Source organism: Somniosus microcephalus, unplaced genomic scaffold (genome assembly GCF_052327205.1).
Source record: "Somniosus microcephalus isolate GS21.2 unplaced genomic scaffold, FLI_Smic_1.0 scaffold119, whole genome shotgun sequence".
NCBI lineage: Eukaryota > Metazoa > Chordata > Chondrichthyes > Squaliformes > Somniosidae > Somniosus > Somniosus microcephalus.
Genome location: NW_028225306.1, coordinates 186,851 through 213,482, shown reverse-complemented (window position 1 = coordinate 213,482; position 26,632 = coordinate 186,851). Strand labels below are relative to the sequence as shown.

At 48.6% G+C, this 26,632-nt stretch overlaps 1 long non-coding RNA gene across 1 annotated transcript in view; it reads right to left on the bottom strand.

Moving 5' to 3' along the window:
• Positions 1-24,115, bottom strand: part of LOC147082732 (uncharacterized) — a 71,593-nt gene extending 47,478 nt beyond the window's left edge. The window contains exon 1 of the long non-coding RNA XR_015076231.1: positions 24,029-24,115. This is a non-coding gene — a long non-coding RNA (uncharacterized LOC147082732). The remainder of the gene's footprint in view (positions 1-24,028) is intronic.
• Positions 24,116-26,632: the final 2,517 nt, after the last annotated feature.

Here is a 26,632-nt window from a genome sequence, read left to right as displayed (position 1 = left end):
CAAATCATTGATATGGACCACACAGAAAACCAAGTTGTGCATGATGTCATGACGCCTGCACCTTTTATGACATCAAGACGTCCAAGTGCGCCTCACTAGCCACCCGCCCACTGCTCCAGTGATCTCTCTCCCTATTGGTCGGCGGACACATCAATCCCGCCCGCTGCCCACAGTCACGTGCACCTGAGGTGCTCTCCGGCTCTGCCCAAGTGAATTCGCTCCATTCGTTGCCTGCGGAGCCCTCGGAGACTCAGGCTTGGATTCCCCTTTATTCTCTCCCCTCCTCTGATCTCAATCAGATCTGGGGGAAAACTTACTTTCCCTCACTGATTGCGGCTCTTCACCAACACCGACTTTACAAAGAAAGCCCCGCGCGGCAGCCTGGAGCTCGGGCCCAGCGCACAGGCGCGGGGGAGGATGATTGACAGGGACCCAGGGTGTGTGCTGAGCATGCGCGGTGCAGGCCGGGCGCCTGTGGAGCAGGAGAGGGCGGGCCATGGGGCGCATGCGTGGGGTCAGTCACAACTCAGTGCGGCGGCCGGAGCGCTTTCTGGAGCGCGGGGGCTTGTGGGTATTGTAGCCGCCATTACTGTTGATCCTTTCAACCAACCTGTGCAGCAGCTGGGGCCTGAAAATCAGCTTCACTGCCCCTGGGCTGGAAAAGGGGGACATGAGTACAGGTACCGTACCATCGTGGTTATGTTACTGGACTAGTTCTCCAGAGGCCTGGACTAGTGATCTGGAGAATTGAGTTCAAGTGAAAACTATATCTAACTCCTTCTTGAATATATTTAACAATTCATTAAATATATTCAAGAAGGACTTAGATATATTTCTTAAGGCTAAAGGGATCAAGGGATATGGGGAGAAGGCAGGGACAGGGTACTGAATTTGGATGATCAGCCATGATCTCATTGAATGGCGGAGCAGGCTCGAGGGGCCGAATGGCCTACTCCAGCTCCTATCTTCTAAGTTTCCATGTAATCCCAGCACGGCAGCTGCAGAACTTAAATTCAGTTAATTAAATAAATCTGGAATTAAAAGGCTAGTAATGGTGACCATGAAACCGTCGTTAAAAACCCATCTGGTTCACTAATCTGACTGTCTTAGATGTGACTTCAGACTCTCAGCAATGTGGTTGTCTCTTCACTGCCCTCTGAAGTGACCTAACAAGCCCCTCAGTTGTACCAAACCACTGTAAAGAAGTGTAACCGCACTGTGGGAGCACCTTCACCACACGGACTGCAGCGGTTCAAGGCGGTGGCTCGCCACCACCTTCTCAAGGGCAACTAGAGATGGGCAATAAATGCTGGTGTTGCCAGCGACGCCCACATCCCGTGAAGGCTAAAGGGATCAATAGAATGGCGGAGCAGGCTCGAGGGGCAGAATGGCCGACTCCTGCTCCTATCTTTTATGTTTCTATGAATGATTATATTAAAAAAATGGAGACCACGTTCTCCCTCTTACCCCTTTCTACACTCCTTTCACAGGGTTTTAGAAGTGGAGCCTTTACAGACAGGAGGCTGAGACCTAACATCACATCAAGATCTGACAGAGTTACAGGATTCCTCAGGACCTGATGCAATCGGTCCTCCAATCTGCTGGCACATCAGTGAACCAGAGTTCACACTGATGAGAGACCTTTTAAATGTTCTGAGTGTGGGAAGAGCTTCAAGATCTACAAGCACCTGAAGCGACACCAGTGGCTACAGATTGGGGAGAGCCCGTTCACCGGCCCCGTGTTCCAGAAGGGATTCACTCAGCCATCCGCTCCGATGATACACCAGCAAGATCACACGAGGGAGAGACCTTTAACCCGCTCCGTGTGTGGGCAGGGATTAATTGCACCCTCCGTGCTGCTGAGACACCAGCTTGTCCACACCGATGAGAGACCTTTAACCCACTCCGTGTGTGGGATGGGATTAATTGCACCCTCCGTGCTGCTGAGACACCAGCTTGTCGACACCGATGTGAGACCGTTGACCTGCTCCGTGTTTTTGAAGCGATTCTCTCATTCTGCCACCCTCCTGAGACACCAGCTTGTTTACAGTGATGAGAGACCAGTTAAATGTTCTGACTGTGGGAAGAGATTTAAAAGGTCCCAGGATCTGAAGAGACACCAGCTGGAGAGAGCAGGAGAGATTCTGTTCACCTGCTTCGTGTGTGCGAAGAGATTTACTCGGTCCTCGAATCTGCTGGCACACCAGCGAGTTCACACTGGGGAGAGACCGGTGAAGCACTCTGACTGTGGGAAAAGCTTTAAAAGGTCCCAGGAGCTGAAGGGTCACCAGCTGGAGAGAGCAGGAAAGAGGCCGTTCACCTGCTCCGTGTGTGGGAAGGGATTCACTCAGTCATCCAACCTACTGACACACCAGCGAGTTCACACCGGGGAGAGACCATTTACATGTTCTGCCTGTGGGAAGAGCTTTAAAAGCTCCACGGAACTGACGTTACACCAGCGAGTACACACTGATGAGAGACCATTTACATGTCCTGCCTGTGGGAAGAGTTTTAAAAGCTCTGGGGATCTGAACGGACACCAGCAAGTTCACACTGATGAGAGACCATTTACATGTTCTGCCTGTGGGAAGAGCTTTAAAACCTCTCGGGATCTGAAGCAACACCAGCTTGTTCACAGTGATGCGAGACCATTTAAATGTTCTGCCTGTGGGAAGAGCTTTAAAACCTCTGGGGATCTGAAGCAACACCAGCAAGTTCACTCCGATCAGAGACCATTTACATGTTCTGTCTGTGGGATGAGCTTTACAAGCTCCAGGAATCTGAACGGACACCAGCGAGTTCACACTGGGAAGAGGCCATTCACCTGCTCCGTGTGTGGGAAGGGATTCACTCTGTCATCGCACCTGTTGACACACCAGCGGGTTCACACTGATGAGAGCCCATTCACCTGCTCCGTGTGTGGGAAGGGATTCACTCTGTCAGCCAACCTGTTCAGACACCAGCAAGTTCACACTGATGAGAGACCATTTAACTGTTCTGACTGTGGGAAGAGCTTTAAAAGCTCCGGGAATCTGAAGCAACACCAGCTTGTTCACAGTGATGCGAGACCATTTAAATGTTCTGTCTGTGGTAAGAGCTTTAAAATCTCTGGGGATCTGAAGCAACACCAGCAAGTTCACTCCGATCAGAGACCATTTACATGTTCTGTCTGTGGGATGAGCTTTACAAGCTCCAGGAATCTGAACGGACACCAGCGAGTTCACACTGGGAAGAGGCCATTCACCTGCTCCGTGTGTGGGAAGGGATTCACTCTGTCATCGCACCTGTTGACACACCAGCGGGTTCACACTGATGAGAGCCCATTCACCTGCTCCGTGTGTGGGAAGGGATTCACTCTGTCAGCCAACCTGTTCAGACACCAGCAAGTTCACACTGATGAGAGACCATTTAACTGTTCTGACTGTGGGAAGAGCTTTAAAAGCTCCGGGAATCTGAAGCAACACCAGCTTGTTCACAGTGATGCGAGACCATTTAAATGTTCTGTCTGTGGTAAGAGCTTTAAAATCTCTGGGGATCTGAAGCAACACCAGCAAGTTCACTCCGATCAGAGACCATTTACATGTTCTGTCTGTGGGATGAGCTTTACAAGCTCCAGGAATCTGAACGGACACCAGCGAGTTCACACTGGGAAGAGGCCATTCACCTGCTCCGTGTGTGGGAAGGGATTCACTCTGTCAGCCAACCTGTTGAGACACCAGCAAGTTCACACTGATGAGAGACCATTTAACTGTTCTGACTGTGGGAAGAGCTTTAAAACCTCTGGGGATCTGAAGCAACACCAGCAAGTTCACTCCGATCAGAGACCATTTACATGTTCTGTCTGTGGGATGAGCTTTAAAAGCTCCGGGAATCTGAAGGGACACCAGCGAGTTCACACTGATCTGTAGTGCAGGGCCCTGTAGTAAGCTGGGGCGACATGAACATGGAATGGATGAATGTTTTATAAATCTTGTACTGCTGTTTAATATTTAAGACTGTTGTGCTGATGATTCCCTTCGATTGACTGTTCATGGTGTTCCATGGAATGTACAGCACAGAAACAGGCCATTCGACCCAACTGGTCCATGTCAGTGTTTATGCCCCACACCCACCCTACTTCAATTAACCCGATCAACACATCCTCCCATTCCTTTCTCCCTTGTGTGGCTTCCCGTTAAATGCATCTGTGCTGTTCACCGCAACTACTCCTTGTGGTAACAAGTTCCCCATTCTACCACTCTCTGTGTAAAGATTTTTCTCCTGAATTCACTACTGGATTTCTTAGTGCCTTTTATATTTATAGCCACATAAATATGATGAGATTCTGTTAAGCTGACCAGTATGTTGTACTTTGTCTTTTTCTGATGAATGAAACATTACTGAGCCCCTGTACCCGTGTTATGGGATGAAGTGCCAGACAAGTGAAGGCACAACGTCTGGGTGTGAATCGAATAATAACCTCATGGACCGTATAGGTGTGATAACTGGACGGGCTTGTGGTTATAGTCTGGTCACAGATGGACTAAATTCCCTGAATTAGCAGGAGTTCAGGAGGCGGTCAACAGACGGGTCCAAACAATCCCATTTCCTGAGCAGTAACCAAGCTTGTGTATAAGAACAGGCCACTTAAGCCGTTGTCAGTTGGAACAGACTCGAGAAGATCGCGCGTGAATCCACTGTACTTCTATTCTCCAGATTGAGGGAATTATCACCCGATCTGTGTTATGCAGCGCTCTTAATAAAGTCTGGAGACACAATTTGTGTTCTTGTGAGCTTGATTATCTGGTATCCGAAACCCTGGGACTCCCGATCATTAGAGACAACCTCAGTGTGTGGAAAGGGATTCCCTGGTGTATCCCACCCGCTGACACACCAGAGTGTCCACAGTGTGACTGCGGTGGGTCGATTCCACTGTTTCCGATGCCTTTAATCACAGGCATGTGCGGCCCAGTTAAAGGGACATCGACCGTCACATCCTCTTCCCTCGGAGTATTGGTGTCAGTTAAAGAGTCTGCGATCTTTTTGTCTTCTCCTTTGTAACTAAAGGGACAATGTGTCTCCTTCCCTCAGCGTAACACCTCGATATTTAAAGGGACATTGTCTCTCTGTATTCATAGAATCACAGAATAGCACAGAAGGAGGCCATTCGGCCCATCGAGTCTGTGCCGGCTCTTTCGAAGAGCAATCCAGTTAGTCCCACTCCTCCGCTCTTTCCCTATATCCCTGCAATTTATTTCAGTTCAAGTATTTATCCCGTCCCCTTTTGAAGGCTCCTGTTGAATCTGCTTCCACCGCCCTATCAGGCAGCGCGTTCCCCATCACAACAACTCGCTGTGGGAAAAAAAGTTTCCTCAGGTCACCTCTGGTTCTTTTGCCAATCACCTTAAATCTGTGTCCTCTGGTTACCGACCCTTCCTCCACTGGAAACAGTTTCTCCTTATTTATCCAAATTATTCATGATTTTTAACACCTCTATCAAATCTCCCCTTAACCTTCTCTGCTCCAAGGAGAACAACCCCAGCTTCTCCAGTCTCTCCACATAACTGAAGTCCCTCATCCCCGGTACCATTCTAGTAAATCGCCCCATAACCTTCTCTGCTCCAAGGAGAACAACCCCAGCTTCTCCCGTCTCTCCACATAACTGAAGTCCCTCATCCCCGGTACCATTCTAGTAAATCTCCCCTTAACCTTCTCTGCTCCAAGGAGAACAACCCCAGCTTCTCCAGTCTCTCCACATAACTGAAGTCCCTCATCCCCGGTACCATTCTAGTAAATTTCCCCTTAACTTTCTCTGCTCCAAGGAGAACAACCCCAGCTTCTCCAGTCTCTCCACATAACTGAAGTCCCTCATCACTGGTACCATTCTAGTAAATCTCCCCTTAACCTTCTCTGCTCCAAGGAGAACAACCCCAGCTTCTCTAGTCTCTCCACATAACTGAAGTCCCTCATCCCTGGTACCATTCCAGTAAATCTCCCCTTAACCTTCTCTGCTCCAAGGAGAACAACCCCAGCTTCTCCAGTCTCTCCACATAACTGAAGTCCCTCATCCCTGGTACCATTCTAGTAAATCTCCCCTTAACCTTCTCTGCTCCAAGGAGAACAATCCCAGCTTCTCCTGTCTCTCCACATAACTGAAGTCCCTCATCCCCGGTACCATTCTGGTCAATCTCCCCTTAACCTTCTCTGCTCCAAGGAGAACAATCCCAGCTTCTCCTGTCTCTCCACATAACTGAAGTCCCTCATCCCTGGTACCATTCCAGTAAATCTCCTCTGCACCCTCTCCAAGGCCTTGACATCCTTCCTAAAGTGTGGTGCCCTGAATTGAACACAATACTCCAGCTGAGGCCTAACCAGTGTTTTATAAAGGCTTAGCATAACCTGCTTGCTTTTGTACTCTATTCCTCTATTAATAAAGTCAAGGATCCTGTATGCTTTTTAACAGCCTTCTCAACTTGTCCTGCCACCTTCTAAGATTTGTGTACATACACCCCGAGGCCTCTCTGTTCCTGCACCCTCTTTAAAACTGGACCATTTAGTTTTATTGCCTCTCCTCATTCTTCCTACCAAAATGTATCACTTCACACTCCTGTGTTAAATTTCATCTCACGTTTCTGCCCATTTCACCAGTCTGTCTGTGTCCTCCTGAAGTCTGTTACTATCCTCACTGTTTACGACATTTCCAAGTTTCATGTCCTCTGCAAACTTTGAAATTGAGCCCTGTACACCCAAGTCCCGGTCATTAATATGGATCAAAAAGAGCAGTGGTCCTAATTGCGAGCCCTGGGGATCCCCACTGAATCCCTCCCTCCAGTCTGAAACACAGCCGTTCCCCACTACTCTCTGCCTTCTGTCCCTGAGCCCATTCTAGATCCATGCTGTCACTGTCCCTTTAATCCCATGGACTAAGGCCAACAAGTCTATTATGTGGGACTTTGTCAAACGCCTTTTGAGAGTCCATATACACAACATCAACCGCTCTACCCTCAACCCTCTCCGTTACTTCATCAAAGAACTCCATCAAGTTAGTCAGACATGATTTGCCTTTAACAAACTGACTTTCAGTTACTAGCCCAGACTTTTCTAAGGGCCAATGAATTTTGTCCCGGATTATTGTCTCTAAAAGTTTCCCCACCACCGACGTTAGGCTGACTGGCCTGTAGTTGCCGGGTTTATCCCTCTCCCCTATTTTAAACAGGGCTGTAACATTTGCAATCCTCCTGTCCTCTGGCACCACCCCCATGTCCAAGGAGGATTGGAAGATTGTGGCCGGAGCCTCCGCAATTTTCACCCCTACTTCCCCCAGTAACCGAGGACAAATCCCATCCGGACCGGGCGACTTTTCTACTTTGAGGACTGCCAACCGTTGAAGTCCCTCCTCTTTATCTATTTGTATCCTATCCAGTATCGCTCCGGCCTCCTCCTTTACTGCTACATTGGCAGCATCCTCTTCTCCAGTGAAGACAGATGCAAAGCTCTCATTTAGTCCCTCAGCCCAGCCCTCTGCCTCCACAAGACAATCTCCCTTTAGGTCCCCAATCAGCCCCGCCCTTTCTTTGACTGCCCTTTTACTAGTTAAGTCTTTATAAAAGACTTTTGGGTTCCCTTTTATGTTAGCTGCTAATCTGTTCTCAGACTCTCTCTTTGCCCCTCTTATTCCATTGTTTAGATCTCCTCTGTACTTTCTATATTCAGCATGATTCCCCACTGTATTAGCAACCTTACATTTGTCATAAACCTCCTCTTTCTCTCTCACTTTAACCTCTATCTTTAGTCATCCAGGGAGCTCTAGCTTTGGATGCCCTTCCTTTCCCCCTCATAGGAATGTGTCTGCTCTGTACCCGAACCAGCTCCTCTTTGAAGGCCTCCCATTGGTCATTTTCTGTTTTGCCTCCCAATTTTTGACTCCAATCCACTTGGGCCAGATCCCTTTTCCTCTCACTGCAGTTAGCCCTCCTCTAGTTAAGTATTTTTACGCTTGATTGTTCTTTGTCCTTTTCTATAACTATTCTAAACCTGATGATATTATGATCACTGTTCCCCCAATACTCTCCCACTGAAACACGCTCCACGCGCCCCACTTCATTCCCCAGAACTAGATCCAGCTCTGCTTCCTTCCTCCTTGGGCTGGAAACACACTGATCCAGAAAGTTCTCTTGTACACATTTCAGGGATTCCTCCCCAATTTGCCCTTTACACTGTTACTATCTATATTCACATAATTTAAGTCCCCCATTATCACTACTCTGTAATTCTTGCATCTTTCTGTAATTTGCCTGCAAATCTGCTCCTCTATCTCCTGTAAGGGGTTTTCTCTCCGAGATCACAGAGGTCTCTCTCTCTCTCTCTCTCGCACAGTAAAACCTTGAGTGGTTCGACCCACTCGCCCCTTAGGTTCTAGACACTGGACTTAGGTGCAGGAACTACAATGCAGAGAATACTCGATAGACCAAGTTTAATGAAACGAAATGAAATTTTATTGCATAAGGAAAAACAAATCAAATGCAAGCAAATAAGAGGGTACACGGGAGGGAAAAACAAATCATAACAATACAGTACTAGCTAAAATAGGTACAGGCATATTATACCTTACAACAGTCATCATGAAATGGGGAAACACGGAACATCGAGGGACAACAACTCATGTTAATTATACCCAAAATGACCACCCCCTTTAACCTATCTAGATCCGATTTATGAAGGGCCAGAAACATGCTCACCAATCCAACTAGGAATTGCAAGGTTTTGAAAACAGGTCTGCATTTTGATCCTTTCAGGCGTCCTGTCTCCACGTGGTCGTTGGGCTGTGGGAGCAGCGGGCTGCTCAGGCTGATGGCTCCTCTACTTCAGCAAGACGAGCGGACCCTCATCTTGTTCACAGCTCGTTTTTCTCTGTGCTCCAGCCCACGATGTGGTGGGGCGTTTCGTCCTCTTCTTCTCCTCGACTTTCTCCTCGTTTTGCTGTGGCCCCGGGGTTTTTGGTCGATGATCTCCCAACGAATACCCCGGAGGCCGAACGCAAACTTGAACCACCTTCTCGACTCGGGAATGGCCGAGGCGTTCCCGCTACCGGCTTCTGTCTCTGGCTACGAGGTTTTAGCGTGCTCGTCTTCCAGAAGCATCTACAAGCTTCCTCCTAGATTTTCGATGGATCCCCAATGTCATCGGCTATCTGAGCACTCAATTCTTCAACCAGCAGTCCTGTCTTGCCCCGGGATCCCCAATTATACTTCTCAATCGAGGCCTTATCTCCCGCCTAGATCAAGGTTAGTCTTTGTTTAACTTTTGGCGGGCTTATAGCACAGCGGGGTAGTTATTATATTTAAACTGCTTTTGGGATGGCCTGTGATGGCCATCTCTGGTCTAGAATGACCTGGTAATGTTTTAATGTTTTCTTGATGTCTTTAACGGGTCCTTGATGCGTTCTTTATGAATATGGAACTGTCCCCCTTTGTCTGGGTAAACATTTAGATGGCCTTTATCTACAGGCCGATCTGACTGGATCTGCATCCAATCTTTATGTATGTGTTAAAGTCTGGTTTCGTTTTCTCAGAAACGGCTTCCAGAACTTACTGTGGGTTGAATCCACAAAGGCTGTCTGGGGAACTGTAGGAACCATTTTAAAGTGTCCCAATAAGTCGGTCACGGGGTCTGGCGGCCATTTTATGTGTCCCTTTTCTGGGCTTCTTTTAAAACAGTCTTTTAAAATCAAGGCCTCTTCTGCCAGAGGACCCTTATAGTACAATATTAATTTTGCGAATTCTACACTCCTTCCCACTATTTGGTGGCCTGTAGTAAACACCCAGCAGTGTAATCGCTCCTCTATCTCCTCCCCACTATTTGGTGGCCTGTAGTAAACACCCAGCAGTGTAATCGCTCCTCTATCTCCTCCCCACTATTTGGTGGCCTGTAGTAAACACCCAGCAGTGTAATCGCTCCTCGATTGTTCCTGAATTCAAACCTGCCTTTGCTCCCTCGACTACATCACCCTCTCCAGTGCTGTAATAGTTTAGTTGATCAATACTGCCACCCCTGCTCTTTTTCCTTCCCTATCTTTCCTGAATACCTTGTAACGAGGAATATTAAGATCCTAATCCTCCCTCTTTGAGTCTGGTCTCTGTTATTGCCCCTATATCAGAGTCCCCTGTGGCACCTTGTGCCTGCAGCTCACCAACCTTATTTACCAGGCTATGTACATTTACACACATGCACTCCAAACCCATCTTAGTCTGCCTTGCTATTGCCCCGTCTGATTCCTCCTATTTCTGAGCTTTTCTTTACTCTGGTGCTATTTCTCGCTCTTATACATTATTATATCTATGACAGCTAGTTCTGGTCTCCCCCGACAAGTAGAAACATTTTCTCCACGTCTATCCTATCAAACCCTTTCATAATCTTGATGACCTCTATCTGGTCACCCCTCGGCCTTCTCTTTTCCAGAGAAATGAGTCCCCAGCCTGTTCAGCCTTTCCTGATCGGTATATCCTCCCAGTTCTGGTGTCATTCTTGTGAATCTTTTTTGCACCTACTACTGATGTCAGGCTAACTGGCCCAGGGGTCCTTGTTTTCTCTCGCCCTCCTTGCTTGAATGGCGGGGTTCCATTTGCCACCTTCCGATCCCTGGGCACCGTTCTAGAATCTAAGGAATTCTGGAAGATCAAAACCAAGACTTGAGGTGTTATTGGTAAACTCCTGGAGTCTGTAATATGGGATAAAGTTAATTACAAACTCACAGAACAAGGAGAATCGCTGTCTCTTTAACCAGCACAAATCCCTGTGTGGAGGAGAGGGGGAGATACAGTCTGTCCCAGGAACTGTCGCACAACAGAATGAGAGACCCTGTCCCTTTGATTCATGAATTTAAAAAGTCTGTATTGCAATCTGAGCCCGTGTGTTGTGAGCCAAAGAGCCTTGTGTCCAATGAGGGGAATAAAGGCCCACAGCCTCCCCTGGCCCCGGGCCCTGAACAAGGGACTGGAGAAACTCGCTGCCCTGTGGATCAGACAATCAGCCGGCGCAAGTCCCGCCCCTCAGGCTCCCCGATTGGTTGGAGGACCCGCCGCAGGCTCGCTCCTCCAGCCCCACCCCGCTCGCACCCTATTGGTCGGAAGCTCCCATCAATCAGGCCCTGGGCCTGGGTCACATGTCACTGGAGCGTGCTCCACCAAATTGAAGAAGCTCCGCTCGGGGCCCGGATCCGCGGACTCTCAGGTTTGGATTCCCCTTTATTCTCTCCCCTCCTCTGATCTCAATCGGATCTGGGGGAAAACTCACTTTCCCTCACTGATTGCGGCTCTTCACCAACACCGACTTTACAAAGAAAGCCCCGTGTGGCAGCCTGGAGCTCAGGGGCCCAGCGCGCAGGAGGATGATTGACAGGGTCGCAGGGTGTGTGCTGAGCATGCGCGGTGCAGGCCGGGCACCTGTGGAGCAGGACAGGGTGGGGCCATGGGGCGCATGCGCAGGGTCAGCCACAACTCAGCACGGCGGCCGGAGCGCTTTCTGGAGCGCGGGGGCTTGTTTGCAGCCACCATTACTGTTGATTCTTTCAACCAACCTGTGCAGCAACAGGGGCCTGAAAATCAGCTTCTCCATCTCCGCTGTGTCTGTTCTGACGATGCCACCTTCCATACCAGTGCTTCCGACATGTCTATAATAGCAAAATACAGCGGATGCTGGAAATCTGAAATAACAACAGAAAATGCTGGAAATACTCAGCAGGCCAGGCAGCATCCGTGGAGAGAGAAACAGAGTTAACGTTTCAGGTCTGGGACCCTTCATCAGAACTGGAAGAAGCTGGAGATGTAACAGATATTAAGCAGGTGCAGAGACGGGGCGGGGGGGGGCGGTTGTGTTAGGAGGGGAGGAAGGATTTGAAAGAACATCCTGTACTTTTGTAAGAGGCAGGAAAGATAAAATGTTGCAAATGGGAATGGCAAAAATCATACTGCATGAAAAATGGGGGCAGGGATTATTACAGCCTGCCGGACTCAACATTGAGTTCAACAATTTCAGATAATTATCCCTGCCCCCATTTTTCATGCAGTATGATTTTTGCCATTCCCATTTGCAACATTTTATCTTTCCTGCCTCTTACAAAAGTACAGGATGTGCTTTCAATTCCTTCCTCCCCTCCTAAACCCCCCCCCTGTCTCTGCACCTGTTTAATATCTGTTACATCTCCAGATTTTTCCAGTTCTGACGAAGGGTCCCAGACCTGAAACGTTAACTCTGTTTCTCTCCCCACGGATGCTGCCTGGCCTGCTGAGTATTTCCAGCATTTTCTGTTGCCCTCCTGTTCCGTACTGGGCCCCGCCCCTCAGGAAGGATACACTGGCCTTGGAGGGACGCAGCACAGATTCACCAGAATGATACCGGAGCTGATAGGGTTAAATTACGAGGACAGGTTGCCCAGACTGGGCTGGTATTCCCTCGAGTATAGGAGATTAAGGAGTGATCTAATTGTGGTGTTCAAGATGACTAAAGGAGTTGATAGGGTCGAGAGAGAGAAACTATTTCCTCTGGTGGAGCTGTGGGGAGTCCAGAACAAGGGGGCACAACCTTAAAATTAGAGCTCGACCATTCAGGGGTGATGTCAAGAAGCACTTCTTCACACACAGGGTCGTGGAAATCTGGATCACACTCCCACTAAAAGCTGTTGAGGCTGGGGGTCAACTGAAAATATCAAAATGGAGAATGATAGAATTTTCTTGATTATGGGTATTGAGGCTTATGGAACCAAGGCGAGTAGATGGAGTGAGATACGGATTCGCCGTGATCTGATTGAATGGCGGAATAGGCTCGAGGGGCAGAGTGGCCTCGTCCTGTTCCGAGGTTCCTTCCCCACCCTGTGCAGATTGTGAATCTCCATCACCTGTTGTAGAGGTGAGTAAAGGGGATTTAGTCCATCTGTGACCAGACTATAACCACAAGCCCGTCTGGGTATCACACCTATACGGTCCGTGAGGATATTATTAGATTCACACCCAGACGTTGTGCCTTTACTCGTCGACCTATTCTATGTGATAACATGAACAATCCACCAGCACGCTCGAGGCCTTCCACGACTGGTGGGTACCGGAGGGACTGGCGTGCATCACCACCGAAAATAGAATTTTAATTTCATTTGTTAAGTTCCCTTTAAACTTTTTTTTGTTATGTTACAGGTTTTATTGGTTGTGCCCCTTTAAAAAGGGGGCACATGGTTGACTTTTAATAGGCAATTGCCTGTGATAAGGGAAAAAAAATAACATGAACAGTCAAATCAACGGAATCATCAGCACAACAGTTAGAAAGATTAAACAATAGTACAGGAATTTATAAAACATTCATCCATTCCACGTTCATGTCACCCCAGCTGTCTGCAGGGCCCTGCACTACAGAACAGTGTGAACTTGCTGGTGTCTCAGCAGGTGATTGGAGTATTTAAAGCTCTTCCCACAGTCAGAACATGTAAACGCTCGCTCATCAGTGTGAACAAGCTGGTGTCTCAGCAGTTTATTGGAGTATTTAAAGCTCTTCCCACAGTCAGAACATTTAAAGGGTCTCTCATCAGTGTGAACTCGCTGGTGTATCAGCAAGTTAGATGAATCAGTGAATCCCTTTCCACACACAGAGCAGGGAAATGGCCTCTCCCCAGTGTGAACTCGCTGGTGTCTGGTCAGAACCTTGGAGCTTTTAAAACTCTTCCCACAGTCAGAACATTTAAAGGGTCTCTCATCAGTGTGAACTCGCTGGTGTATCAGCAAGTTAGATGAATCAGTGAATCCCTTTCCACACACAGAGCAGGTGAACGGCCTCTCCCCGGTGTGAACTCGCTGGTGTCTGGTCAGAACCCTGGACCTTTTAAAACTCTTCCCACAGTCGGAACATGTAAACGGTCTCTCATCGGTGTGAACAAGCTGGTGTTCCTTCAGATCCCCGGAGCTTTTAAAGCTCTTCCCACAGTCAGAACATTGAAACGGTCTCTCATCAGTGTGAACAAGCTGGTGTCTCAGTAGGTTGGATGGATCAGTGAATCCCTTTCCACACACGGAGCAGGTGAACGGCCTCTCCCCAGTGTGAATTCGCTGGTGTGTGGTCAGAGCCCAGCGGCTTTTAAAGCTCTTCCCACAGTCAGAACATGTAAACGGTCTCTCATCGGTGTGAACAAGCTGGTGTTCCTTCAGATCCCCGGAGCATTTAAAGCTCTTCCCACAGTTGGAACATTGAAATGCTCTCTCGTCAGTGTGAACTTGCTGGTGTCTGGTCAGAGCCCTGGAGCTTTTCAAGCTCTTCCCACAGTCGGAACATTTAAAGGGTCTCTCCCCAGTGTGGACAAGCTGGTGTCTCAGCAGGTGGGATGTGCAAGTGAATCCCTTCCCACACACGGAGCAGGTGAACGGACTGTCCCCGGGGTGACTGTGCGGATGAACTTCTGACGTAGACGGGCAACTGAATCCATTCACACCATCCCCACCTTTACCCGGTTTCTCCCCGGTGTGACGGTGCATGTGTCTCGCCAGGTCAGGCGATCGGCTGAAGGCGAGTCCACACACGGAACACGTGTGCGGTTTGTCTGCGCTGTGATCGCTGCTCTCTCCTTCCATGTGCAAAGGCCGATGATATTCAGGTCCTGATGAATTGAGCGACTCTGTCAGATCTTGACGTGATGTTTGGTTTGAGCTTCCTGTCTGTAAATGCTCCACTTCTAAAACCCTGTAAAAGGAGTGTAGAAAGGGGTAAGAGGGAGAATGTTGCCTCATGCCCCCCTTTCCCAGCCCAGGGGCAGTGAAGCTGATTTTCAGGCCCCAGCTGCTGCACAAGTTGGTTAGTCTACCATCAGTAGTAGGGAAAATGCTAAAGAGTCTATTATAAAGGATGTGATAACAGGACACTTAGAAAATATCAACAGGATTAGACAAAGTCAGCACAGATTTATGAAAGGGAAATCGTGTTTGACAAACCTACAGGAGCCTTTTGTGGACGTAACTGGTAGAATAGATAAGGGAGAACCGGTGGATGTGGTGTATTTGGATTTTCAGAAGGCCTTTGATAAAGTCCCACATAAGAGGTTAGTGTGCAAAATTAAGGCAATGGGATTGGGGGTAATATACTGGCATGGATTGAAAATTGGTTGACAGACAGAAACAGAGAGTAGGAATAAATGGATCTTTTTCAGGGTGGCAGGCGGTGACTAGTGGGGTACCGCAGGGATCAGTGCTTGGGCCCCAGCTATTCACAATATATATATCAATGATTTGGATGAGGGAACCAAATGTAATATTTCCAAGTTCGCTGATGACACGAAACTAGGTGGGATTGTGAGTTGTGAGGAGGATGCAAAGAGGCTTCAAGGCGATTTAGACAAGTTGAGTGAGTGAGCAAATACATGACAGATGCAGTATAATGTGGATAAATGTGAAGTTATCCACTTCAGTAGGAAAAACAGAAAGGCAGAGTATTATTTAAATGGTGATAGATTGGGAAATGTTGATGTACAGAGGGACCTGGGTGTCCTTGTACACCAGTCACTGAAAGCAAACATGCAGGTGCAGCAGGCAGTTAGGAAGGCAAGTGGTATGTTGGCCTTCATTGCAAGAGGATTTGAGTACAAGAGCAAGGATGTCTTACTACAGTTATACAGGGCCTTGGTGAGACCACACCTGGGGTACTGTGTGCAGTTTTGGTCTACTTACCTAAGAAAGGATATACTTGCCATAGAGGGAGTGCAGCGAAGGTTCACCAGACTGATTCCTGGGATGGCGGGACTGTCGTATGAGGAGAGATTGGGTCGACTAGGCCTGTATTTACTAGAGTTTAGAAGAATAAGAGGGGATCTCATTGAAACGTATAAAATTCTGACAAGACTAGACAGACAGGATGTTTCCCCTGGCTGGGGGGTCTAGAACGAGGGGTCACAGTCTCAGGATATGGGGTAGGACATTTAGGACTGAGGTGCGGAGAAATTTCTTCACTCGGAGGGTGGTGAACCTGTGGAATTCTCTCCCACAGAAGGCTGTGGAGGCCAAGTCACTGAATATATTTAAGAAGGAGATAGATAGATTTCTAGGCACAAAAGGCATCAAGGGGTATGGGGAGAGCAGGAATATGGTATTGAGATAGAGGATCGGCCCTGATCATATTGAATGGCAGAGCAGGCTCGAAGGGCCGAATGGCTGACTCCTGCTACTATTTTTCTATGTTTCTCTGCACTGCATCTAATGCAAATATATCCTTCCCTAAATATGGAGACCAAAACTGTACGCAGTACTCCACGTGTGGTCTCACCAGCGCCCTGTAAAGTTGCATCAAAACTTCCCCACTCCATATCCCTTGCAATAAAGGCAATTCCATTTGCCTTCCTAATTGCTTGCTGTACCTGCATGCTAACTTTCAGAGGTTAGCATGCAGAAGCAACAATAAGGAGGCACATTCATAGGACAGAAACATAGAAACATAGAAGATAGGAGCAGGAGTAGGCCATTCGGCCCCTCGAGCCTGCTCCAGAATTCAATGAGACCATGGCTGATCATCCAATTTCAGTACCCTGTCCCTGCTTTCTCCCCATACCCCTTGATCCCTTTAGCCTTAAGAAATATATTTAACTCCTTCTTGAATATATTTAATGAATTGGCCTCTACTGCCTTCTGTGGCAGAGAATTCCACAGGTTCACCACTCTCTGGGTGAAGAAATTCCTCCTCATCTCTGTCCTAAATGGCTTACCCCTTATCCTTAGACAGTGACCCCAGGTTCTGGACTCCCTGACCATCGGGAATATCCTTCCTGCATCTAGTCTGTGTAGTCCTGTTAGAATTTTATAAGTTTCAATGAGATCCCCTCTCATTCTTCTAAACTCCAGCAAGTACAAGCCCAATCGACCCAATCTCTGCTCATACGTCATTCCTGCCATCCCAGGTACTAGCCTGGTGAATCTTCGCTGCACTCCTTCCATGGCAAGAACATCCTTCCTCAGGTAAGGCGGCCAAAACTGCACACAATACTCAAGATGTGGTCTCACCAAGGCCCTGTACAACTGCAGCGAGACATCCTTGTTCCTGTACTCAAACCCTCTCGCTACAAAGGCCAACATACCATTTGCCTTCTTAACCGCCTGCTGCACCTGCATGCTTACCTTCAGCGACTGGTGCACAAGGACACCCAGGTCTCGTTGCACTTCCCCTTCTCCCAATCTATTACCATTCAGATAATAATCTGCCTTCCTGTTTTTGACACCAAAGTGGATAACCTCGCATTTATCCACGTTATATTGCATCTGCCATGCTTCTGCCCAATCACCCAACCTGTCCAAATCATACTGGAGTTTCTCAGCATCCTCCTCACAGCACACACGCCCACCCAGCTTTGTGTTGTCTGCAAACTTGGAGATATTACATCTAGTTCCCTTGTCTAGATCATTAATATAGACTGTGAATAGCTGGGTTCCAAGGACCGATCCCTGCGGTACCCCACTAGTCACTGCCTGCCACTCGGAAAAAGACCCGTTTCTTCCAACTCTTGGCTTTCTGTCTGCCAACCAGTTCTCTATCCAAGTCAATACCTTGCCCCCAATCCCATGTGCCTTACCTTTACACGCTGTCGAACGCCTTTTGGAAATCCATGTACTCCACGTTAACCTCATTGCCCTCATCAACCTTCTGTTACCTCATCAAAAACCTCAATCAGAATCAGAGCGGCCGGGCCCGGCGGACGTGCGGCCAGAGCCCCGGCACCAGGAAACCCAGGGTGCAGCGCCTCCCCCATTCGAGCCGCCGCTTCCCGGTTTATTCAGCCGGTTCCACCAAGTCCGACTCAGGACAAATGACAGGAGCCAGGCTCCCAGAATGGCCCGTGGCCCCGGGGAGCATGCGCACTCTCAGCAGGGAAATCAGCACGTTGGATAGAGCGGTTTCTGGGGCGCGGGGAATTGTGGGTGCTGCGGCCACCATTAGTCAGCGGCTGTGGGGAAGAGTTTTATTGCAGGTGACGGAAGTCGGTCCCTGGCAGCCTGTGTAGGTCTTTTTGTTGCAGCAGTTTGAGCTGAAGTGGAGATGGAGGAGAAGCTGCTGGGTTTTCGATGGAATCTGGAACAGTACCCATGGATTGGAGGGTAGCTAATGTTACCCCACTATTCAAAAAACGTGGTAGAGAGAAAACGGGGAATTACAGACCGGTAAGCCTGACATCGGTAGTGGGGAAATGCTAGAGTCCATTATAAAAGATGTAATAGCAGAGCACTTGGAAAACAGTGACAGGATCGGACAAATTCAACATGGATTTGCAAAAGGTAAATCGTGCTTGACTAATCTACTGGAATTTTTTGAGGATGTAACTAGTAAAATAGATAAGGGCGAACCAGTGGATGTGGTGTATTTAGACTTTCAGAAGGCTTTCGATAAGGTCCCACATAAGAGATTAGCGTGTAAAGTTAAGGCACATGGGATTGGGGGGCAAGGTATTGACTTGGATAGAGAACTGGTTGGCAGATAGAAAGGAAATAGTTGGAATAAACGGGTCTTTTTCCGAGTGGCAGGCAGTGACTAGTGGGGTACCGCAGGGATCGGTCCTTGGACCCCAGCTATTCACAATATATATTCATGATCTAGACAAGGGAACTAGATGTAATATCTCCAAATTTGCAGACGACACAAAGCTGGGTGGGCGTGTGTGCTGTGAGGAGGATGCCGAGAAACGACAGGATGATTTGGACAGGTTGGATGATTGGGCAGAAGCATGGCAGATGCAATATAATGTGGATAAATGCGAGGTTATTCACTTTGGTGTCAAAAACAGGAAGGCAGATTATCTGAATGGCAATAGATTGGGAGAAGGGGAAGTGCAACGAGACCTGGGTGTCCTTGTGCACCAGTCGCTGAAGGTAAGCATGCAGCTGCAGCAGGCTGTTAAGAAGGCAAATGGTATGTTGGCCTTCATAGCGAGAGGGTTTGAGTACAGGAACAAGGATGTCTTGCTGCAGTTGTGCAGGGCCTTGGTGAAACCACATCTTGAGTATTGTGTGTAGTTTTGGTCGCCTTATCTGAGGAAGGATGTTCTTGCCATGGAAGGAGTCCAGCCAAGATTCACCAGGCTGATACCTGGGATGGCAGGAATGACGTATGAGGAGAGATTGGGTCGATTGGGCTTGTACTCGCTGGAGTTTAGAAGAATGAGAGGGAATCTGATTGAAACTTATAAAATTCTGGCAGGGCTGGACACACTAGATGCAGGGAGGATGTTCCTGATGGTCGGAGAGTCCAGAACCAGGGGTCATAGTCTAAGGATAAGGGGTAGGCCTTTTAGGACAGAAATGAGGAGGAATTTCTTCACCCAGAGAGTGGTGAACCTGTGGAATTCTCTACCACAGAAGACAGTGTAGGCCAATTCATTAAATATATTCAAGAAGGAGTTGGATATATTTCTTAAGGCTAAAGAGATCAAGGGGTATGGGGAGAAAGCAGGGACCGGGTACTGAACTTGGATGATCAGCTATGATCGCATTGAATGGCGGAGCAGGCTCGAGGCGCCAAATGACCTACTCTTGCTCCTATCGTCTATGTTTCTATCTCTTATGCGGGACCTTATCGAAAGCCTTTTGAAAGTCCAAATACACCACATCCACTGGTTCTCCCTTATCTATTTTACCAGTTACATCCTCAAAAAATTCCAGTAGATTAGTCAAGCATGATTTACCTTTAGTAAATCCACGTTGACTTTGTCCGATCCGATCACTGTTTTCCAAGTGCTCTGCTATTACGTCTTTTATAATGGCCTCTAGCATTTCCCCCACTACCGATGTCAGGCTTACCGGTCTGTAATTCCCCGTTTTCTCTCTACCACCTTTTTTGAACAGTGGGGTAACATTAGCTACCCTCCAATCCATGGGTACTGTTCCAGAGTCTATCGAATTTTGGAAGATGACCAGCAATGCATCTACTATTTCTAGGGCCACTTCCTCGAGTACCCTCGGATGTAGATTATCTTCTATGTTTCTATGTATTCAATCTTTCCTTGTAGCTGAAATTCTCTAGTCCTGGCAACAACCTCGTACGTCTCCTGTCTCGAGCAGTCACATCTTTCCTGCAATGGGGCGAGCAGAACTGCACGCAGCACTCTAGCCGGTGGCCTAACTGGTGTTTTGTACAGTTCAAGCAGAACCTCCCTGCTCTTACATGATACAGAAAGAAAGAGGCACTGCCCCTTTAAATACCTGGGGGGCACCCACAGAATCACAGAAACTCCACAGTGCAGATAGAGGCCATTTCGGCCCATCGAGCCTGCACCGACACATATCCCACCCTATCCCTGTAACCCCACGTATTTAATCCCCCTAACACTAAGGCTCAATTTATCATAGCCAATCAACCTAACCCGCACATCTTTGGACTGTGGGAGGAAACCGGAGCACCCGGAGAAAACCCACGCAAACACGGGGAGAATGTACAAACTCCACACAGACAGTCGCCTGAGGCCGGATTCGAACCCGGGTCTCTGGCGCTGTGAGGCAACAGTGCTAACCACTATACCACCATTCCCCTTTAAATGGCCAAGCAATTGTTTTTGTTGAAAAGGGGCCGCAGTCCCCTTTGACTCACCCCCCCCCTCCTCTCACCCACCACAAATACTCACAAGAGAGAGAGGAGGAAGAATGCTGGTCTTTGTTCCTTTAAAAGTGGCTGCCCACCAAAATGTTCACAGCACCAGGGCTCTTTAGAGTCATAGAGTTTTACAGCACAGAAAGAGGCCCTTCGGCCCATCGTGTCTGCGCCGCCCATCCATCCCTGTCCAGTCTAATCCCATTTTCCAGCATTTGGTCCATAGCCTTGTATGCAATGGCATTTCAAGTGCTCATCCAAATGCTTCTTGAATGTTGTGAGGGTTCCTGCCTCCACCACCCTTTCAGGCATTGAGTTCCACATTCCAACCACCCTCTGGGTGAAAAAGTTCCTCCTCAAATCCCCTCTAAATCTCCTGCCCCTTACCCTGAATCTATGCCCCCTTGTTATTGACCCCCCCACTAAGGGGAAAAGTTCCTCTTTATCTACCCTATCTATGCCCCTCATTATTTTGTACACCTCAATCAGGTCCCCCCTCAGCCTTCTCTGCTCCAAGGAAAACAACTCCAGCCTGTCCAGCCTCTCTTCATAGCTGAGGCGCTCCATCCCAGGTAACATCCTGGTGAATCTTCTCTGCACCCTCTCCAAAGCAATCACATCCTTCCTATAGTGAGGCGACCAGAACTGCACACAGTACTCCAGCTGTGGCCTCACCAGCGTTTTGTACAGCTCCATCATAACCTCCCTGCTCTTATATTCTATGCCTCGGCTAATGAAGGCAAGTATCCCATATGCCTTTTTAACCACCTTATCTACCTGCTCCGCTGCCTTCAGGGATCTATGTACATGTACACCAAGGTCCCTCTGACCCTCTGTACTTCCTAGGGTCCTACCACTCATTGTGTATTCCCTTGCCTTATTTGTCCGTCCAAAATGCATCACCTCGCACTTTTCAGGGTTAAATTCCATTTGCCACTTTTCCGCCCATCTGACCAACCCGTTTATATCGTCCTGTAGCCGGAGGCTTTCCTCCTCGCAATTTACCACCCCACCAATTTTCGTGTCATCTGCGAACTTACTGATCATACTTTTTACATTCTCATCCAAATCATTTATGTAGATCACAAACAATAAGGGACCCAGCACCGATCCCTGAGGTACCCCACTGGACACAGGCTTCCAGTCACAAAAGCAACCTTCGACCATCACCCTCTGCCTCCTGCCACTCAGCCAGTTTAGGATCCAACGCGCCAAGGCACCCTGGATCCCATGGGCTCTTACCTTCTTGACCAGTCTCCTATGCGGGACTTTGTCAAAAGCTTTACTGAAGTCCATGTAAACCACATCCACAGCATTTCCCTCATCCACCCCACTAGTCACCCCCTCGAAAAATTCGATCAGATTTGTTAGACATGATTTACCCTTGACAAAGCCATGCTGACTATCCCCGATTAATCCTTGCCTCTCCAAGTGGAGATTAATTTTGTCCCTCAGAATTTTTTCCAATAATTTCCCCACCACAGATGTTAGACTCACTGGCCTGTAATTCCCTGGTTTATCCCTGCTACTCTTCTTGAATAATGGTACTACGTTAGCTGTTCTCCAGTCCTCTGGTACATCCCCTGTGGCCAGAGAGGTTCTGAAAATTAGTGTCAGAGCCCCTGCAATCTCCTCCCTTGCCTCCCACAGCAGCCTGGGATACATCTCGTCCGGGCCTGGGGATTTATCCACTTTTTGGCCCGCTAAAACCGCTACCACCTCCTTCCTCTCGATGCTAATATGTTCAAGTATGTCACAGTCCCCTTGCCCGATTTCTATGTCTGCATCGTCTTTCTCCATAGTGAACACAGATGCAAAAAATTCATTTAAAACCCCGCCTACATCCTCTGGCTCTACACACAGATTGCCACTTTGGTCCCTAATGGGCCCTACCCTTTCCCTGGTTATCCTCTTGCCCTTAATATACTTATAAAACATCTTAGGATTTTCCTTTATTTTGCTCGCCAGTGTTATTTCATGGCCCCTCCTCGCCCTCCTAATTTCTTTTTTAAGTATGCCCCTGCACTTTTTATACTCCTCTAGGGCTTCTTCTGTCTTTAGTCTTTTGTAACTGCCTTTTATTTCTAATGCATTTTTGTATATCCCTTGTCATCCAAGGTTCCCTTTGTTTGCTGGTCCCACCCTTGACCTTTACAGGAACATGTTGGCGTTGTACTCTCTCTATTTCCCTTCTGAAAGTCTCCCACTGTTTTGATGTGGATTTTCCTATAAGCAGCTGCTCCCAGTCCACTTTGGCCAGATCCTGCCTTATCATATTAAAATCGGCCTTACCCCAATTTAGAACCCTTATTTCCGGGCCGTCTTTGTCTTTTTCCATGACCACCTTAAATCTCACCGAATTATGGTCACTGTCGCCAAAATGCTCTCCTACTGACACTTCCACCACTTGCCCGGCTACATTCCCCAGAATTATGTCCAGTACCGCCCCCTCTCTTGTAGGACTTTCTACATGTTGGCTCAAAAAGCTCTCCTGGATGCACTTTAAGAATTCTGCACCCTCTAAGCCTTTCACACTCTGACTGTCCCAATTTATATTGGGGAAGTTGAAATCCCCCACTATTATTACCCTATTATTTTCGCACTTCTCTGAGATTTGCCTACATATCTGTTCCTCTATCTCCCCCTGACTGTTTGGGGGCCTATAGTACACTCCCAGCAAAGTGCTTGCCCCCTTTTTGTTTTTAAGTTCTACCCATATGGCCTCATTAGAGGAACCCGCTAATATATCATCCCTCCTTACAGCAGTAATTGACTCCTTAATTAATATTGCAACACCTCTTTGTTCTGGATAAAAGTCAAAGAGAGAAAAGGTTCACTTATTTTTAAATGAATGCAGTTGATGAATAGCCTTGCAATAAAGGTAATGTAAAGGAATAAACACTCACAAGCTGGGTTTTTTCCACCCCGTCCTCTTCCCTTTAACAGCTCCTGCAGACAATGAAAGCAGGAAAGCGGCCTGCAGCCCACCGAGGTCCCGCCCCCTCCCCCTCCGCCATTGGTTGGCGGACCATCAGCCCGCCCGGTCCTCCCAGCGTTTTCCGCGCTCCTGATTGACGCGAGGCGCCCGCCAATCACACCCCCTCCGATTACGCGCTGACGCCAGCACGCAACGCCCAGGGGTCGGTTGGATCGGCGCACGCCACCGCAAGGTAAAAAAAAGACACCGCACACAAATGAGGAAAAACAATAATAATAATAATCGCACTTTAGAGGGGAGGAGATTGGGGGAATTAATGAGTGTTTTCAATTTGTTTCGGAAAAAAACATTTTTGAAAAGCTTCTCAACGGTGCGAGGCTGCCAGTGCGCCTGCGCGGGGCCTCCGGGGAGCAGACGGAATCAGCGGCCGGGGTAAAGTCATCTGTTGGGGAATCGATTTAAATCGAGGTGAGGGGGGAGCGGAGAGCGAGATTATAAAGTAAAATACGAGAAAAACCAAACCTGAGAGTCGGGCGGGACCTCCGCGGACGCCGAACGGAGCGGATTGATCCGCGCGGGGTGGCGGAGTGAGCCGGAACAATGTGATTCTGACTGACGGGAGCGCTGACCAATAGGACGAGGGCTGAGCTGGGAGGACTGAACTGGGCGGCCTGGTCCTCCAACCAATGGCGGCGCGGCAAGGGGGCGGGGCCTCCTCTCCAGCTCAGGTGCGCTGGGGCCGATTGTGACGCGCTGTCCCCAGGTGAGAGCAGCTCAGTCAGCACAGAGCTGGGGCTGGAATCTGGGAGAGGGGCCGCAGGCAGCGGGCCTGGCAAAGGGGCACAAGCTTCACAATACAAGCTGCTTTCAAATGCACAATTGTTTCCTACACACAGCCTTGGTCACTCTGCAAAAAAAACTGTTTAACAATTCATCATAACTTCCCTGCTTTAGGAGAGGGGTAGAGTGCAAAAGCAAGGAAGTTATGATGAAACTGTGTAAAAGACTGGAGTCAGCTGTGGCTCAGTGGATAGCAGAGTCAGAAGGTTGTGGGTTCAAATCCCGCTCCAGGGACTTGAGTATATAAAGCGAGGTTGACACTCCAGTGCGGTGCTGAGGGAGTGCCGCACTGTCGGAGGGGCAGTACTGAGGGAGCGCCGCACTGTCGGAGGGGCAGTACTGAGGGAGCGCCGCACTGTCGGAGGGGCAGTACCGAGGGAGCGCCGCACTGTCGGAGGGGCAGTACCGAGGGAGCGCCGCACTGTCGGAGGAGCAGTACTGAGGGAGCGCCGCACTGTCGGAGGGGCAGTACTGAGGGAGCCCCGCACTGTTGGAGGGGCAGTACCGAGGGAGCGCCGCACTGTCGAAGGGACAGTACCGAGGGAGCGCCGCACTTTCGGAGGGGCAGTACTGAGGGAGCGCCGCACTGTTGGAGGGGCAGTACTGAGGGAGTGCCGCACTTTCGGAGGGGCAGTACTGAGGGAGCGCCGCACTGTCGGAGAGGCAATGCTGAGGGAGCGCCGCACTGTTGGAGGGGCAGTACTGAGGGAGAGCCGCACTGTCGGAGGGGCAGTACTGAGGGAGCGCCGCACTGTCGGAGGTGCCGTCCTACGGATGAGAAGTTAAACCGAGGCCCCCGTCTGCCCCCTCAGGTGGATGTAAAAGATCCTGTGGTGCTATTTCGAAGAAGTTATCCCCGGTGTTTTGAGCCCAATATTTATCCCTCAATCAACATGACGAAAAAAGATTATCTGGTCATTATCACATTACTGTTTGTGGGAGCTTGCTGTGCGCAAATTGGCTGCCGCGTTTCCCACATTACAACAGTGACTACACTTCAAAAGTACTTCATTGGCTGTAAAGCGCTTTGGGACGTCCGGTGGTCGTGAAAGGCAGTTAAAAAGGCAAATGGTATGCTGGCCTTCATTACAAGAGGATTTGAGTACAGGAGTAAAGAAGTCTTACTCCAATTATATCTTCTGCTTTCTGCTTAGGCAGTCCCTCGGAACCGAGGATGACTTGCTTCCACATTAAAAATTAGTTCTCAGGTGTAAGGGTAAACCGGGAGAGCTTCTTCTCCCCGAGACGGACCCTCTGATATAAAGGGTCGACTGGATCCATGTTTATCTGTAATTTAAACAGAGGTCTGGTCGTCTTCCGAGCTCTTTCCCCTAGAGGAGAGGGTAGAATGGGGGTCTTTAGTGTTAAATGGTTTCACCTGGGTCCATTGCTTCCATCGCATACCCATCGGTTCCTGTAGACAAACACACGTATCACTTGTCATTAATACAGTACATGGCCCCATCCAACGGGCCCCATTCCCTTTCTTCCGATAACTTGCGTCATTACTTGTTGACCTATTCTGGGCAACTCGTCTGGTTTAAGTCCAGCATTCTGCCTTTCTAGATCTTTAATCTGTTGTTGGTTCCTTACTTCTTTATTTAGTGCTTGTACCTCCTGATTTAGTTGTACTAAGTATCGCCTTAATCTATCTTGCACTGGTCCTGGTCTTAAACACATACTTTAGTTCTGTCTTCACAAAGGAGGACACAAATAACCTCCCAGAGATGTCGGGGGAACATAGGGTCTAATGAAAGGGAGGAACTGAATGAAATTAGTATCTGTAGGGAAATGGTGTTAGGGAAATTGATGGGATTGAAGGCTGATAAATCCCCAGGGCCTGATAATCTACATCCTAGGGTACTTAAGGAAGTGGCCCTAGAAATAGTAGATGCATTGCTGGTCATCTTCCAAAATTCGATAGACTCTGGAACAGTACCCATGCATTGGCAGGTAGCTAATGTTACCCCACTATTCAAAAAGGGTGGTAGAGAGAAAATGGGGAATTATAGACCGGTAAGCCTGACATCGGTAGTGGGGAAAATGCTAGAGTCCATTTTAAAGGATGTAATAGCAGAGCACTTGGAAAACAGTGACAGGATCGGACAAAGTCAACATGGAGGGTCCCTAAACTTACATAGAAACATAGAAGATAGGAGCAGGAGTAGGCCATTTGGCCCCTCGAGCCTGCTCCGCCATTCAATGTTCAAGTTTCTGGAGTGGGACTTGAACCCACAACCATGTGCCTCAGAGGCGAGAGTGCTACCCACTGAGTCACTGGCTGAC